The sequence below is a fragment of the Mobula birostris genome, chromosome 1, assembly GCF_030028105.1.
Source record: "Mobula birostris isolate sMobBir1 chromosome 1, sMobBir1.hap1, whole genome shotgun sequence".
Taxonomy (NCBI): domain Eukaryota; kingdom Metazoa; phylum Chordata; class Chondrichthyes; order Myliobatiformes; family Myliobatidae; genus Mobula; species Mobula birostris.
In genome coordinates, this window is record NC_092370.1 from 83,852,843 (window position 1) to 83,869,688 (window position 16,846).

General features: G+C 40.8%; 1 long non-coding RNA gene across 1 annotated transcript; it reads left to right on the forward strand.

The window, feature by feature from the left end:
• Positions 1-2,067: 2,067 nt before the first annotated feature.
• Positions 2,068-3,578, forward strand: LOC140197791 (uncharacterized). The gene is made up of 3 exons (XR_011886026.1): positions 2,068-2,230; positions 2,664-2,789; positions 3,547-3,578. It is a non-coding gene; the product is annotated as an uncharacterized lncRNA (long non-coding RNA).
• The last annotated feature ends 13,268 nt before the right edge of the window (positions 3,579-16,846 follow it).

Here is a 16,846-nt window from a genome sequence, read left to right on the forward strand (position 1 = left end):
GTTGAGGAGCAAGGAGACTACAGAAGGACTTAGACAGATTAGGAGAATGGATTAGGAAGTGGCAAATGGAATACAGTCTTGGGAAGTGTATGGTTACGCACTTTGGTTGAAGGAATAAAAGTAAAGACTGTTTTCTAAACAGGGAGAAAATTCAAATATTCGAGGTGCAAAGGGACTTAGAAGTCCTTATGTTGGATTCCCTAAAGATTATTTTGCAGGTTGAGTCAATGGTGAGGAAGGCAAATACAATGTTAATATTCATTTCCAGAGGACTAGAATATAAAAGCAAGGATATAATGCTAAGGCTTTATAAAGCATCACTTGGAGTATTATGAGCAGTTTTGGGCCTCATATTTAAGAAACATGTTCTGTCATCAGAGAGTTTAGAGGAGGTTCACAAGGATGATTCCAGGAATGAAAGGCTTATCATATGAGGAGCGATTGATGGCTCTGGGCCTTTACTCACTGGAATTTAGATAAATGAGGGAGGATCACATTGAAACCTGTCGAATGTTGAAAGGTCTAGATAGAGTGGATGTGGAGAGGATGTTTCCTAAGGTGGGGAGTCTCAGACCAGAGGACACAGCCTCAGAATAGTGGGACATTGCCACAAGCAGCTGTGGAGGCCAGGCCATTGTGTGTATTAAGGCAGATTTGGTATGTTCTTGATGAGTTAGGGCATGAAAGGTTATGGGGAGAAGGCAGGAAAATGGGTTGAGAGGGAAATTGATCAGCCATGATGAAATAGCAGAGCAGATTCCAAGGACAGAATAGCCTAATTCTGCTCCTATGGCTTATGGTCTAAATTCTGTCAAAAGTTTTCCCTTTATCACTCTATGATCTACTTTCTTTGCTTGTCGATCTCCTAGGTATTTATTATTATTATTATTTCTTTTTTCTCTTTTTGTATTTACACAGTTTTTTGTCTTTTGTACATTAGTTATCTTTCATTGATTTTATTATGGTTATTAAATTTATTGGGTATTCCCATAAGAAAATGAATCTCTCTGTTGTATATAGTGACATATTTGTACTTTGATAATAAATTTACTTTGAGCTTTGATGCTGGAGACCTTGAGCATCACACACAAAATGCTGGAAGAATTCAGCAGGTCAGGGAGCATTTGTGGCTGGAAATAAACAGCCGACATCTTGGACCCTGACCCTTCATCAGGACGGATTTCATGCTGCCTTGGTGAAATAGCCATCACATCAAGGACCCCTCCACCTCCCAATTCTAGTCATCCCCTTATCTCCCCTCTTCCATCAGGCTGCAAACCCAAATGCTTGACAGCAATACCACCAGACTCAATGGCAGCTTCTATCCCATTGTTATGTCCTGAACAGGCCTCTCCTACTTTAAATGCTGTAACCTTCATCTCCCGCTCTATGTCACCATGGCCCTTGAATTTATTTGCTATCTGCACTGTGCCTTCTCTGTAACTGTAACACTATAGTCTGCATTCTGTTGTCCTTTTACAGCCTCAGTGTACTTATGCATGGAATGATCCTTCAGGATGGCACTCAAAGGTAAAGCTTCTGACTGTAACTCAGTACATGTGCCAATAATAACCCAATCGAAACACTATGCTGAAGGTATCCTTGTCATTAATTATCTCTCAATTATCGTTAATAGTACATGGATTATTTCATCACCTTCTCTTTTCTGCCCATGCAGATTACTAGCTGGTATTTTCCCCATAGTATGTAGGAGCTCAAAAGTACTTCGAAAGATGAGGATGGTTTGGAAAGCCTTAAGTTCAATAATGTCACAAAATATCATTGAAATGCAAGTTTGTTCCTTAGAGAAGGTGGAAGATTGCCACTGGTCTATAACTTATAAGGGTTTGCAGTAATAAGACAGTGCATTAAAAAGTGATGCAACCCTTTTCAGTGATGAGGGAGTCTCTTGAAGTAAAAAGGAAACAGTTACATAATAAATGTGAGGAAGTTCCGGGAAGGCTTTTCTTGTTGCTTAATTCTGCACTGCATGATTTGTTTGTTGCAGAACCTTGCCAAGCTCAGCACGAATGGGGCTTAAGCTCCCATGTGTGCAGAATCAACTACCTTCGACAAGGACTCCGGCCTCTGTCAATGAGCTGCCTGTTGTTTGGGCTGGGCTCTCTGTTAATGAATTCACTGTCTAACCTGTAAGGATCGATGCATTGCAGTGACTGAGAAACTGCCTTCAGTCAAGCATCTACATCCTCCAGTCTCCAGTCTCCTCACGGTAAGCAGAGGCACAAGAGAATGTAGATGTTGGAATCTGGAGCAAGACTCAAGATGCTGGAGGAGTTCACAGGTCAGACAGCATCTGTGAAGGGGATTGGACAGTCGACATTTCAAGGTTAAGATCCTGTGTTTGGAGAGGAAGAGTGCAGATGAAGTGTTGTGACCTGAAACATTGACTGTCCATTTCCCTCCATAGAAACTGCCTGACCTGTTGAGTTCCTCCAGCATTTTGAAGATTGCAATGGTGACTTATTCCATATGTAACATGCTGTAGGGTTTCACTGCTGTGTAACATGCTGTAAGGTTTCACTGATAATGTAATGGTTTCTCTGTAGCAGCAATGTTTGGGTTATGACTAGAGATTATGGGGTTTGGAATGCTGTTGCTCTTTCTTGTGAGCTGGAAGAGAGATTTTCGCGGTCTTTTGCCAGGGAGAGACGAGGAGAGAAGACTCGAATGGGGAGAGTTCGTAGACCGCCGGATGGGGTGGACTTGGAGCGAGGGTCCGAAAGGCAGCGATGATCGGAGGAAGTGGATGGTGGACGATCGGCTTATCAGTGAGCTCCAACATTGCACACAGACTGTTTAATAAGATTGGGCCTTTTTTTCCCTTTTTTTTTGTTTCTTTACTAACCATATAGCCAAAGTAAGAATTATAAAGCCTATAGTTTAATCACATATTGTGTACTGTTTGTTACTTTGGGGTACTAATTTGTAACAAGGGACACATCGCGCAGCATCCACCCAAACGAGATTTCTTAAGTTTGGCCAGGCCGGGGGCTATCACGCCCTGTATTAATCCACTAGCCGAAGCGAGAGTTACACACACCATAAGGTGAATTAGACTCAGTCATAGACTAATATAACATAGTTACAGGCCCTTTGACCCAACCAGTCCAAGCTGACAAAGTTGTCTGTCCAGCTAGTCCCATTTTCTTGCATCTAACTCAAGCCCCCACCCCTCATGTGTCTATCCAAGTCTTTCTTAAATGATATTATTATACTTGCCTCAACCACTTCCTCTGGCAGTTCATTCCATACATTCACTACCCTCTGAGTGAAAAAGTTGACCCTAAGATCCCTTTGAAATCTTTCCTTCTCTTGCCCTAAATCCACAGCCCCTAGTTTTGGACTCCCTTACCTTCTAGCTACCATCTAGCTTATTGGTGCTTTAATTTTCAACATTTCTCTAAAGTCAACCCTCACTCTCCTACATAGCAGAGAATAATGAGCTAGCCTGAACAACCTCTCCCTGTAACTCCAGCCCTCTGTACCTGGCAGAATTTTCATAAATCTTCTTTGCATTCTTTCCAGCTTGGTGATGTCTTTGCTATAGCATGGTGACAGTTGGCAGCCGCTTTGTCAGACTCCAGCCAGAGGGAGGTTACAACTCAGGCTGCACTGCAGAAAAGATCATGGAGACAATATCTCATTACCCATTTGTCAACTAAATAATCAGTTAAACTAATCTCTTCTGCCATCTTTTAATGAATGTGCAAAATGCATAAAGTAATTTAGCATATTACTTTGTGTAAAAATAAAGATTAATTTTAATCAGAAGCTAAAACAGTGTCCAATGTGATTACTAAAACGTTTCAAAGCCATTTAATATTTGCTTTTTTATGGAGTGGTGCTTTCGTTATTGAGTAAAATAAAATAATCATGTTTTAAAGAAGTGAATTAATTCTAACATAGACGAGACTTCCAAATTAAAAATTGTTTATAACTTCTTCCATGAAAGTCTTAGCTGTTACATGCCTCAGAAGAGCTTGAATCATATTACCAGAGAGTCAGTGAGCCATATCAGCCCATCAAGACCATGCTGAGTATCACACACATACCTGGTCTAATCACATTTACCAGCTGATGGGATATGGATGATGGACAGGAGAGATAACATTTAGTATAAATGGACATTAAGATCAGCATGGCATTATGGGCTGAATGGCCTATCCAGAGCCATACTGCTCCTTGGTCCTTTCATGATACCTTGGTGTTTGTCCAGGTGCTTCTTAAACTTTCTAAGAGTACCTGCCCACACCACACACAGAGAATGTTTCAGATTGCAATGATTCTCTGGAATCCCCAAGTGACCCAGAAACCTTACCTTTAAACCTATGCCCTCTGGTCTGAGACACGTCAGTAAGAGCAGTCCCAAACTGCCCTTGCACTGAAGTAAAAGCTAGAAAGCATGGAAATATTGAGGAGGTCAGGCAGTAGCTTTGGAAAGAGAAAAATAAACTGAGTTAGTGCTGCAGGTTGGTACGCTTCCAGCAGCGTTGGCCAGTTTTTACATAAATGAGAAAGGTAGGTTTTCTGCAGTGAGAAGTGTAGACAGAGTCACTGGAAGAGAGAAGGTTTTTTTAATGACAGATTGGGCTGTGTAATGTCATCCCATGGGTATACTTGCATCAGGAGATCTAACAGAGACTATTAATTGCACATTGTAACATTATTTTCATGTGTATTCAATTGAACAGGCTTTGGAGAGCTGCGTAAATTAAACCAGTGGTGAAACTCAAAAAATCAAACGTTAAAAGGAAGAGCCCTCTCAAGTGGCTGTAATGTCCACTTCTACTCATTTATCATATCCTTATTTGAAAGCACACTCACAGTGTCAAAGACTCTCATTTGTTCTTGACTTCTGGTCTTGTCTGCATGGAGCTATCTTCTCCCTGTGACATCTGTAAGGTCATACGTATGTATAGGAGCAGAATTAATCTGAATTTAGCCTGCTCCACTATTCAGTCTTTGCTGTTTTATTTTTAGTTCCATTGTCCTGCCTTCTCCATGTATCCCTTAACTCCCATATTAAGCAAGAACCTAACAATCTATGCCTTCAATACACCCAGATACTTAGCCTCTACAGTTCTTTGTAGTGACCCATTCCAAGGATACACCATCCTCTGAAGAAATTCCTCCTTATCTTAGTTCCAAAGGGTCATCCCTTCATTCTGAGAATGTGTCCTTGCATCCTAGACTTAACACATCAACTCCACCCACACCTTTCAGCATTTGTCAGCTTTCATTGAGATCCCGGTCATCCCTCAGAACTCTGCTGAGTGCACATCCAGAGCTATCAAATACCCCTCATATGTTAAGCATTTCATTACTAGTATCATTTTTGTCTTTCCAGTCTTGGACTGATAAAGATAAAAATTAGCTTTAATCACACTACATATGTGTCCTCCGAATGCCTGAGTTTCCTCTCACATCCCAAAGATGCAGAGGTTGGAATGTTTATTGGCTGCTGAAGATTGGTGAGTGGTGAATCTGGGGAATTTGATGGGTATGTGGGCTAAAATAGGATTAGTGTAAATGGGTGGCTGATAGTGGGCACAGGCTCAAATGCCTGAAGGTCCATTGGTCCAATGATCAAATGGTTTCCTAACTGTATCTCTCTATGACTTATTTCTGCTTAACCCATAAAGTAACCAGTGAAGTCATATGCCACATGCTATCAGAATTGACTCTGCTTTGGTCAACACCACTATGGCAGATGTCCCAGCCCTTTGTGATTGTCTGATAGAAAACAATTGAAAGACAAAGTCTTTCTCAGCCTTTCTCAACCTTTTTGCCCTAGAGGAACCCTTGGAATAATTTTCAGGTCTCAGGGAACCCCTGTGTAAAAATTATTATATCTACAGCTCACAATACATTAGCGTGATCAATAATTTGTAGATATAATAATCCAAAAATAATTGTCAAGTAGAGAATGAATTTTTAGCCAGCCTTTCTTGAAAAAAGCACAGGTAGTTATGTTTAGCTTACTTTTTTTGAAATTAGTCACTTTCTTACCCTTTTATAAATTTTAAAAACTCTAAGGCAAACATAAACTTCTGTTAAATAACTGGCTTAAGCCAAAATGAGATTTAATTTTCTAAAGGTAGGCTCAGTAGATTTCTTTTAAATAAAGGCTATAAATTGATTTTAATTAATGCTATTTACGACATGAAAATTTATTGACCATGTTAAATAGTGAAGTTACTGAAAACCATAAGCCAAAGCAATATAAATAAAAATATAGCCTAAGACACAATTTTATGCAGGATTTTGAAAAAAACATTTTCTTATTTAGTAACATCATCAGACTCAAATCCAGGCTTAGGATGTGAAACCTGAGCTTGTTTTTTGCTGCACAAATACTCAATTCAAGTACACACGGACTTCACTTTCAATTGAAATGAGGCGATTTCTATCCTTGCTCTTGATGTTTGTCAAGAAGTTGAAAACTGCAGCAAAATGTTCATTGCTTTCCTATGAATGGCAGGATACTCTTCTTTCTCAGAAATTCAAAAATTGTCTAGGGGCAGATCAGTAAATATCAACTTGAGTGCCTGATCAGACTGCATCTCACAAAGTTCTTCCTATTTTCTCAAAGAGAAGTTCTCAAGCTGAGCAGAAGATTCAGAGAAAGGTTCCTCACCCAGTCATACACTTGTGTTCAAAGGGAAGAAAAATATTGTTCAAATTTTTCTGCAGTTCTTCCAGGTGGTTTCCAATAAGACTTGAAACTTTCTGATATCTTTCCTCATTCTCAAACCCAAGCAGCAGTGGAAACATTTCAAGATTTGCTTTTGCAACATATTTTTTCAAAGATTCAATTTCCTTTTAAATTCAAGAATCTTGTCACCTGTAGTCAAAATATTTTCTCCAGGCCCTTGTAAAAACTTGTTCAACTAGTTCATATGATGAAAAATAACTATTAAGTAGGCTAATTTCTGCAGCCATTCTTCATCTTCAATGCACTCAGCAAGATCTGGCCTATAACTTTTGTGAATGTCTCTCCTGCAATTCACCCTTCAGCTCAGACACCCCGTTGAGAATACTTCCTCTGCTAAACCATCAGATTTCCATATGTAGCAAGAGGTTGGTGTGTTCTTTGTCTGGGTTTCTACGCATTTTTTCAAACATTCTTGAGTAAACTGGTCTTTGTTTAAAAAGTTAACCATTTCTGTAGCATCATTCCGAACGTTTTTCATTTCATCTCCAAGAGTTTTTGACATCAGCTCCTCTCTGTGAAGAAAGCAGTATGTTGTGACAATGTCAGGATTTTCTTTTTTTTTAACAAGAGAAACAAAACCTCTCATCGAGCTAACCATTGATTGGGCACCATCAATACAGATGTCAATACAGTTCCTCCAAGTCAGACTTTTTGTTTCCAGATATGATGGCAAAACATTAAACGTATCATGGCCTTTACTTGCTTTGGGCAGCTCTTTACAACAGAAAAAAAGTTTTCTTGAATTTCACCATCATTTACAAATCTTACAAATGCTACAACATGACATTTATTGGTGAAATTTGTTGACTCGTCAACCTGGATAGAGAAGCTGTTGTTTCTCAGTTTCTCACACAAGACATCTTATGCATCATGTGACATGTCATCAATATGTCAACTTATCGTCTTGTTTGAGAGTGAACCCTTTTCAATTTCTCATACTGCATTTTGTCCTAGTCTTTCAGCCACTATAATCTTACATGCTGGCATCTTTATGTTCTCACCAACTGTGTGACTTTTCCTTTTCTGGGCAATAAGTTCTGTTACTAAGTAACTCGCTTCTTGAGTCCTTTTACAACCTGGATCACCAGTCTATGTAAAACCCATTGGTAAGTAGCTTTTGTTGTAAATACGGATTTTTTGTGTCCATTGTTGCACTAGTGCAGTGAAATGACTCAGAAGATTGTAATTCTTCATCATTAACCTCATCAGAATTGTCCATAGGCCTAGGCCTAGGCCTAGAATCCTCCACTTTCATCTTACACCTCCTCTTCAAAAATCACACAGTGGACCATCTATAGAATGAAGATTTACCTCCAATTTTCTCCTACACTTCGATTCCATAAGTCAGTCAGTAAGGGGAGGTTTGGGGAGGTAATTCAGGAGGGAGAGGACTCAAACACAGTCCCACTGTGCACTGCCAAACTGGCTGAGAGACCACGACCAAGATTGCCATGGGGCTGCTCGGTCACAGCCCACCACTACAGGCGCTAGCACATCGTGCAAAGTAAAAACAAAATGATGTTTATTTTTTTAAAATCACAATCTCTCGCAGAACCCCAGCTGAGAAATCCTGGTCCGGTTTATCCTGCCTACTTTAAGTCGGATGCAGACTGAAGAAGCAGAACCTCATATTCCACCCGAATAGTCTGCATCCTGCCAGTCTTCTCCAGTTTCAGGTGACCCGAATAGTCTCCAGTCTGACAGCAATAATATTGTATTCTCCAGTTTCATGTCACCGTAACAGTCTGCAGCCTGACAGCAATAATACTGTATTCTCCAGTTTCAGGTGACCCTAATAGTCTACAGCTTGACAGCAATAATACTGCATTCTCCAGTTTCATGTCACTGGAACAGTCTGCAGCCTGACAGCTATAATACTGTATTCTCCAGTTTCAGGTGACCAGAATAGTCTACAGGCTGACAACAATAATACTGTATTCTCTGGTTTCAGGTGACCTGAATAGACCATAAGACCATAAGACAAAGGAGCAGAAGTCGGCCATTTGGCCTATCGCGTCTGCTCTGCCATTTTATCATGAGCTGATCCATTCTCCCATTTAGTCCCACTCCCCTGCCTTCTCACCATAACCTTTGATGCCCTGCCTACTCAGATACCTATCAATCTCTGCCTTAAATACACCCAATGACTTGGCTTCTACTGCTGCCCGTGGCAACAAATTCCATAGATTCACCACCCTCTGGCTAAAAAAATTTCTTCGCATTTCTGTTCTGAATGGGCGCCCTTCAATCCTTAAGTCATGCCCTCTCGTAGTAGACTCCCCCATCATGGGAAACAACTTTGCCACATCCACTCTGTCCATGCCTTTCAACATTCGAAATGTTTCTATAAGGTCTCCCCTCATTCTTCAAAACTCCAAGGAATACAGTCCAAGAGCGGACAAACGTTCCTCATATGTTAACCCCCTCATTCCCGGAATCATTCTAGTGAATCTTCTCTGTACCCTCTCCAATATCAGCACATCCTTTCTTAAATAAGGAGACCAAAACTGCCCACAGTACTCCAAGTGAGGTCTTACCAGTGCCTTATAGAGCCTCAACATCACATCCCTGCTCCTATACTCGATTCCTCTAGAAATGTATGCCAACATTGCATTCGCCTTCTTCACCACCGACTCAACCTGGAGGTTAACCTTAAGGGTATCCTGTATAAGGACTCCCAAGTCCCGTTGCATCTCAGAACTTTGAATTCTCTCCCCATTTAAATAATAGTCTGCCCGTTTATTACTTCTGCCAAAGTGCATAACCATACACTTTCCAACATTGTACTTCATTTGCCACTTCTTTGCCCATTCTTCCAATCTATCCAAGTCTCTCTGCAGACTCTCCGTTTCCTCAGCACTACCGGCCCCTCCACCTATCTTCGTATCATCAGCAAACTTAGCCACAAAGCCCTCTATTGCATAATCCAAATCGTTGATGTACAACGTAAAAAGAAGCGGCCCCAACACGGACCCTTGTTGAACACCATCGGTAACCCGCAGCCAACCAGAACAGGATCCCTTTATTCCCACTCTCTGTTTCCTGCCAATCAGCCAACGCTCTATCCACGTATGTAACTTTCCCATAATTCCATGCGCTTTTATCTTGTTAAGTAGCCTCATGTGTGGCACCTTGTCAAAGGCCTTCTGAAAATCCAAATATACAACATCCACTGCATCTCCCATGTCTAGCCTACCGGTAATTTCCTCAAAAAATTGCAATAGGTTTGTCAGGCAGGATTTTCCTTTAAGGAATCCATGCTGAGTTCTGCCTATCTTGTCATATGCCTCCAGGTAGTCTGTAACCTCACACTTGACAGTCGACTCCAACAACTTTCCAACCACCGATGTCAAGCTATCAATATAGAGAATACTCTCTATCTTGCCAGTAACAATACTGTATTCTCCAGTTTCAGATGACCTGCTCCCACTCTCTTCCTTTCTCTCCTACCAATCAAACCAGGTTCTGTCACACTCACCTTTCTTATAACCCTCGCCATTTCCACCAATCACCTTGCTTCTCTCCTCTCCCTCAGCCACTCCATCTGTGAATTACCAACACACACCTTCCAGTGGGGCGCCTCCACCCCCACCTCAGCTCCTTTCACCCTTACCACATTCCTAACATGAACCCACACCTCATTTTCCTTTCCTATTAGATTCCACCATCTGCTGTTGCCTCCACGTAATACCTTCCAGCCTCTGTCACTACCTCCACTCTCCCCTCTCCTAATCTCCCACCTACCACTGGCCAACCCGTCCCTCTTAGTTCTTTATGCTTGCTGTCTGCACCCTATTCTTTCACTCCCCTGTGTTTGTGCAGAGATACACACAGCAATTTCCATGCTAAATACACAGGCATGGATTTGCCCACAGAAGGGAGAGGGTGGTAGTGGACGGAATATATTTTGCCTGGAATTCCATGACTAGTAATGTTTTACAGGGATCTATTCTCTGTGATTCTTATAAATGACTTGGATGAGGAAGTGGAAGAGTGGGTTAGTAAGTTTGTAGATGACACAAAAGTTGGTGGTGTTATGGATAGTGTATCGTAAAGGTTAGCATAAAGCTTTACAGCAGCAGCAGTCCGAAGATTGGGGTTCAATTTCTGCCACTGTCTTGAAGGAATTTATATGTTCTTGTATATCTGATCGCATGGGTTTCCTCCAGGTGCCACACTTCAAAGGACGTAATGGTTAGGGGTTCGTAAAGTTGTGGGCATGCTACGCTGGTGCAAGAAGCAAGGTGACACTTGCCGGCTGCCTCCAGCACATCCCCAGACTGTGTTGGTCTCTGATGCAAACAACACATTTCACTGTAAACGTTGGTATTACGGCATGCGACAAATAAAGCTAACTTTCATCTTTATCCTTAAAGGTTGTCGTAGGTTACAATGGGATATTAATAGGAGGCAATGCTGATGCTGAGATATGGGAGATGGAATTCAAATCAGAAATGTGTGAGATGATACACAATGGAGGGTCAAACCTGAATGCAGAATGGAGGAACAAAGGGAACTTGGGGTCCATCTTCATAGATCTCTCAGAGTTGCCGCCCAAGTTGATAAGGTTGTTAAAAAGGTGTATAATGTATTGGCCTTCATTAGTTGAGAGATTGAGTTCAAGAGCTGTGAAGTAATGTTGCAGCTTTATAAAGTTCTGGTTCGACCACATTTAGAGTGTTGTGTTCAGTTCTAGTTACCTCATTATAGAAAAAAATTGGAAGCTTTAGAGAGGGTGTTGAGGAGATTTACCAGGACGCTCCCTTGACTGGATGGCATATCTTATCAGGAAAGGTTGAGTGAGATAAAGCTTTTCTCTTTTGAGCAAAGGAGGATATCAGAGGAAGGGTTTTGTTTGTTTGTTTTGTTTTACGCAAAGAGGTAAGTGCATGGAACGCATTGCCAGGGCTTCTGGTAGAGGTGGAAACATTAGTGATATTTAAGAGACTCAAAATGGAGGCCTACTTGGGAGGGGAGAGTTAGGGTTAGGTTGATGGACCTGTGCTGTTCTGTGTTTTCTGTTCTATATTAACATACAGCAAACCATAGACCATATCAAAAACTTAGAATGTAGCAAACTTGGATTCATTACAGCTTGGTATAGCAGGTGTAATGGGCTGGGTTGATCAGACCCAAATAATTTGAACATCCAGGAGATGTGGTAATAAACATAGATGCACAAAATAATTTAAGCCTAATTTATTATCATAAAATAAAAAATACAAATAAACCACACAAAATACTATGTAGTAAGTCACAAATATTTCAGGGCTCAAGATTCTTAGTCACCACTTGCTTGTTGTTGCTTTGGGGGGAGCTCCAAGTTCCAACTAACTCGTTAAACCACCCTGGGTCTTTGCACTGATCATGATTCTCCAGTCTAAGTGAAGTCCAAAGCACTGAGAGAAAGGTACCTTCATAAATACGAGTTCTACAATCATGGAAAGACACACAGACAGACAAGCTGTTTGATCATTTGTTCTTATGCCATTAACTCAGCCTAGTTTCTTTCATTCAAACAACACATGTGATCATCAACACTGTGTTCAGCATGCCCTTACAAATCAAATAGGAATTTTAATGCTCATTGCTTATCCATCAGTCCAACAATGTTTTGGACTTAACATTCCTTTAGTTACAAAAGAACATTAATATTACGTATAAGCAATAAGTTTGAATTCAAAAAAGAAACCATCAATCCAATTTGACAGACGCTGAGAAAGAATCCATCGACTAGCTCTCAAACTTACCAACAGACATTCAGTCATTAACAGACATCCTTACGTTAATGGTGTCTATGACGAAGAAATAATCCAGCTGCTATCAAAAAGCATTGGACATTAGCAAGCCTACAGTGTTTATCTTCTGCAGACATAGAAACATAGAAAACCTACAGCACAATACAGGCCCTTTGGCCCACAGAGTTGTGCCGAACATGTCCCGACCTTAGAAATTACTAGGCTTACCTATAGCCCTCTATTTTGCTCAGCTCCATGTACCTATCTACAAGTCTCTTAAAAGACCCTATCATATCCGCCTCCACCACCGTTGCTAGCAGCCCATTCCATGCACTCACCACTCTCTGAGTAAAAGACTTACCCCTGGCATCTCCTCTGTACCTACTCCCCAGCACCTTAAACCTATGTCCTCTTGTGGCAATCATTTCAGCCCTGGGAAAAAGCCTCTGACTATGCACATGTTGCATGCTGTGAGCAGACAAAGAGTTAAATTGTAATTTTAAACTGTTCAGACATTCATCCAATACTCTACAAAATCTAATACAATGCAGCAAGCTGCTCTGTCCAACGCCGCAGGAAACTACAGCGATTTGCGGACACAGCTCAGCACATCATGGAAAACAGCCTCCTCTCTATGGACTCTTTACTTCTTGCTGCCTCAGTAAAACAGCCAGCATAATTAAAGACCCCACCCACCCCAGACATTCACTATTCTCCCCCTTGTTCATTGCAAGTGATTGAAGGATAGAATTAGTAACTGGCTTATTATTATCACATGTACCTAGAATCACTAAAAAACACTTGTCTGAATGCAATCCAGACAAATCATTCCATATACAAGTACTTTGGACAGAAGATGAAAATAGCTGAAAACACATTCCACCAGGCTTAAGGACAACTTCTATCCTGCTGTTATAAGATGATTGAATGGTTCCCTTCAATGATAAGATGTACTCTAGACTTCACAATCTATTTTGTTGCGATCTTGCACCTTACTGTCTAAGTGCTCTGCACCTTCTCTGTAACACTTCATTTTGCATTCTATTTTGACGCTATTTTCCCCTTGTATTAGCTCAATTCACTGATGTGATGAAGTGATCTGTATGGATGGCATGCAAAGCAATACATTTCACTGTACCTCTGTACATGTGACAATATTAAACCAAGTTACTAATTTACATTTTAACAAGAAAAATGGTTTTCCAATAGACGTTTTACTGTTTGCAAAGGTCACTAACTTTAGTTTCTGACTGCTACTAGAACTTGCTTTGCTTCACCCTGGAGAGCAACTGAACAGAACCTGCAAACACATCATATTTATCACACCCGGGAGCTCTGATAAAACCCAGTGAACCAACAATGACAGGAGAGAATTTTATATCCCTTGTTCCTCAGTGTTGATATTAATATTTCCTTTATTTCTCTCCTTTTTTTATGACCTTAGTGTATTTCCTTCCACTCAATGGACAGGGTACACTGAAAAAAATATCATGGATCTAATCCACTCGATTTAACTAGGATGGCCATTTTAAGTGACTGCAGGATAGAATTAGTCATTTCTTTATTGGTAGAAGGACCTCAGTGATGTAGCTTGAGAGATCAAAAGTTCATCATTAGCTTATAATCGACCTATTCAGGTCTTTTAGCAGTGTGATGGAAGCCGTCCATGAGCCTAGCAGTACATATTCACAAGCTTTTGTATCTTTTGCATAAAGGAAGGAGGGAGAAGAGAAAAATGCCAGAGTAGGAGGTCTCTTTGATATCTTGGCAGTCTTCCTGCAGCAGCAGGAAGTGTAGACAGAGTCAATGGAGGGAAGGCTGGTTTTCATGATAAACTGAACTGTGCCAGCACTCTTTGCTGTTTCTTGCAATCTTAGGCAGACCAGTTGTCGTAGCAAGCTATGGTGCATCCATATAGGATGCTTTCTTTAGTGCACAAATAAAAATATGTGAGGGTAATCAGAAACATGCCAAATTTCCTTAGTTTTCTGAGGAAGTGGACAAGATTTGTGTACATAATCTAGACCTGCCTGTGTTCTGCTCTTAGATTCAAGGGTCTTTTCCAAGTCACATGCCATCATGACTTGGAATATATATCACCATTCCTTCATTGTCACTGGATCTAAACACTAGAACATCTCATGCACCGTGGGATTACATTTAGCAGAAGATCTGGAGCAGTTCACCAAAGCAGCTCATTACTGCCTTCAAGGGCAGTTCGTGATAGGCAATTAATGCTGGTCTTGCAGGTAATGACCGGTCCCAAAAATGAACTTAAAAATAAATGACTGTTTTCCTTGGAGCAGAAGAGATTGAAAGGGCTTTAATTAGGAGGGAAAGATCATAATTTGTTTAATTAAGAGAGGCAAAGAAATATCACCAAGTCATAGGAAAGGGAAACTCTCCCTTCAGCCCACATCATCCAAGCTGACAAAGTTACCAACAGTTTCTCCCTATCCAGCCACTATCAGTCTCTTGAATGGGCCTCTTGTACAATAAGTTTGACTCAGCTTTACAATCTACCTCGTTATGATCTTGCACTTTATCGTTTACCTGTACTGCACTTTTAGTAGCTTTTATATGTTATTCTGCATTGATATTGTTTTACCTTATTCCAGCTCAATAGGTAATGATTTGATCTGTATAAACAATATGCAAGACAAGTGTTACACTGTACTTCTGTACATGTGACAAAACCAATTCCAATACCATTATACATTGCTCATGAATTACTTTTAAAAGTTAGAATGAGAGAACCCTTTTTTACTTTTTACAAAGTCAGGTGAACACAATTTCTGAGAGGAGCCAAGACAGAAAATGTTGGGAACACTCAGCAGATCTGGCAGCATCTGTGAAAAGAGAAACAGAGTTAATTTTTCTGGTTGAATCCCCACAGATTTTGCCTGACCTGCTGAGTGTTTCCTGCATTTTCTGTTTTTGTTTCAGATAAACAGTATTTGCAGTTCCTTTGATTTTCATCTCATGGAGAGAATCACCAAGTTTCAGAACCAGTTTATTAACTTTTCAAGGAGGCTTCTTGACTGGACTTGCCACTGTACTGAGATGTTCCCCCCTGCTGTCACTGTCTCTGGGCACTGCTGTGTCAGAAGCTTTCAGCGCCTGAACCATGGAGAGTGGCACAACAGAATGAAAGGGCAGAGAACAGATGGACAGGCAGCTCAACTTTTATTTGACCGTTTGATTTGTAAGTGGCTTGATCTCTGTGATGATAATAAAACCATAAGTCCAAACGCCTGCAATACTTAAGATGAGAGACTAATCTGATTTGTGTTAATGTCATGGTATGAAAAAAAAACAAGATTTTTCCTTCTGTGACATAATGGTACTCAGTTCCTGCATTTAATTCCAACTCAGTGGATTTGTGGGCCTATGCTTCCACTCATCTCTGTGGCCCTTTCCCCCTGTACACTCTTTAAACTGAGCTAGGCCTTGTTTCCCATGCTCCTTCTAAACTTATTGGACTCTCCAGTGAGGTCATTATAATGCTATTTAATACCCAATGAAAGTGAATTAAAACATGGATAGACAAGGGTGCATGCAGATGCTGGAAATCTGGAACAATAAACAAACAATAGAGGTACTCAACAGGACATGCAGCCTCTGTGGAGGGAAATGGGCAATCAATGTTTCAGGTGCTGATCAAAGATTTTGACCCAGAATACTGACTGTCCACTTCCCTCTGTAGATGCTGTCTGACCCATTGAGCTCCTGCAGGTTTTTGTTTGATTTAAAAGTTGTGTTGGGATTGAATGAGAAAATACCCAGTAATGCAGAAAATCTGCTCATTCTGCTCCACCGAGATCGTGAACTTCTTCACGAAGACCTCAAGAAACTCAGTTTAGACATCTGTGGAAGGAAATGGACAGTCAACATTTTGGGTCAAAGCCTGTCCTCTGGACTGACAAAGGATCCAAATGAAGAGTCTCGACACGCAACATTAGCTGCCCGTTTCCCTCCACATTTGCTGCCGGCCTCACTGAGTTCCTCTGGCACTGTGTTGCTCCAGCTTCCAACATCTGCAGTTCTTTGTGCGTCCAAGATTCTGAAAGTGCTGGATAAGCAGAGTTTTACTGCAATTGGCTTTATCACTTCATCTCCTAATCACCAGGTCAGAGGTCTGCTCTGGTACAAAATTAAACAAAGCTCATTCTAGTCTGCACCTGAACCCAGAGGCTGATAAATTTGTCTGGATGAAAGAAAAATCACTTAAAGTTATTCTAGCTCAATGCACTATGTAATGATTCAATCCGTGTAAACAAGCTTCCTTGCTATCCTTGCTATATGTGACAATAATAAGCTAGTAATAATAATGGTTGTTGTCTGTCATGTCCGATGGTGACAGGAAACCTGC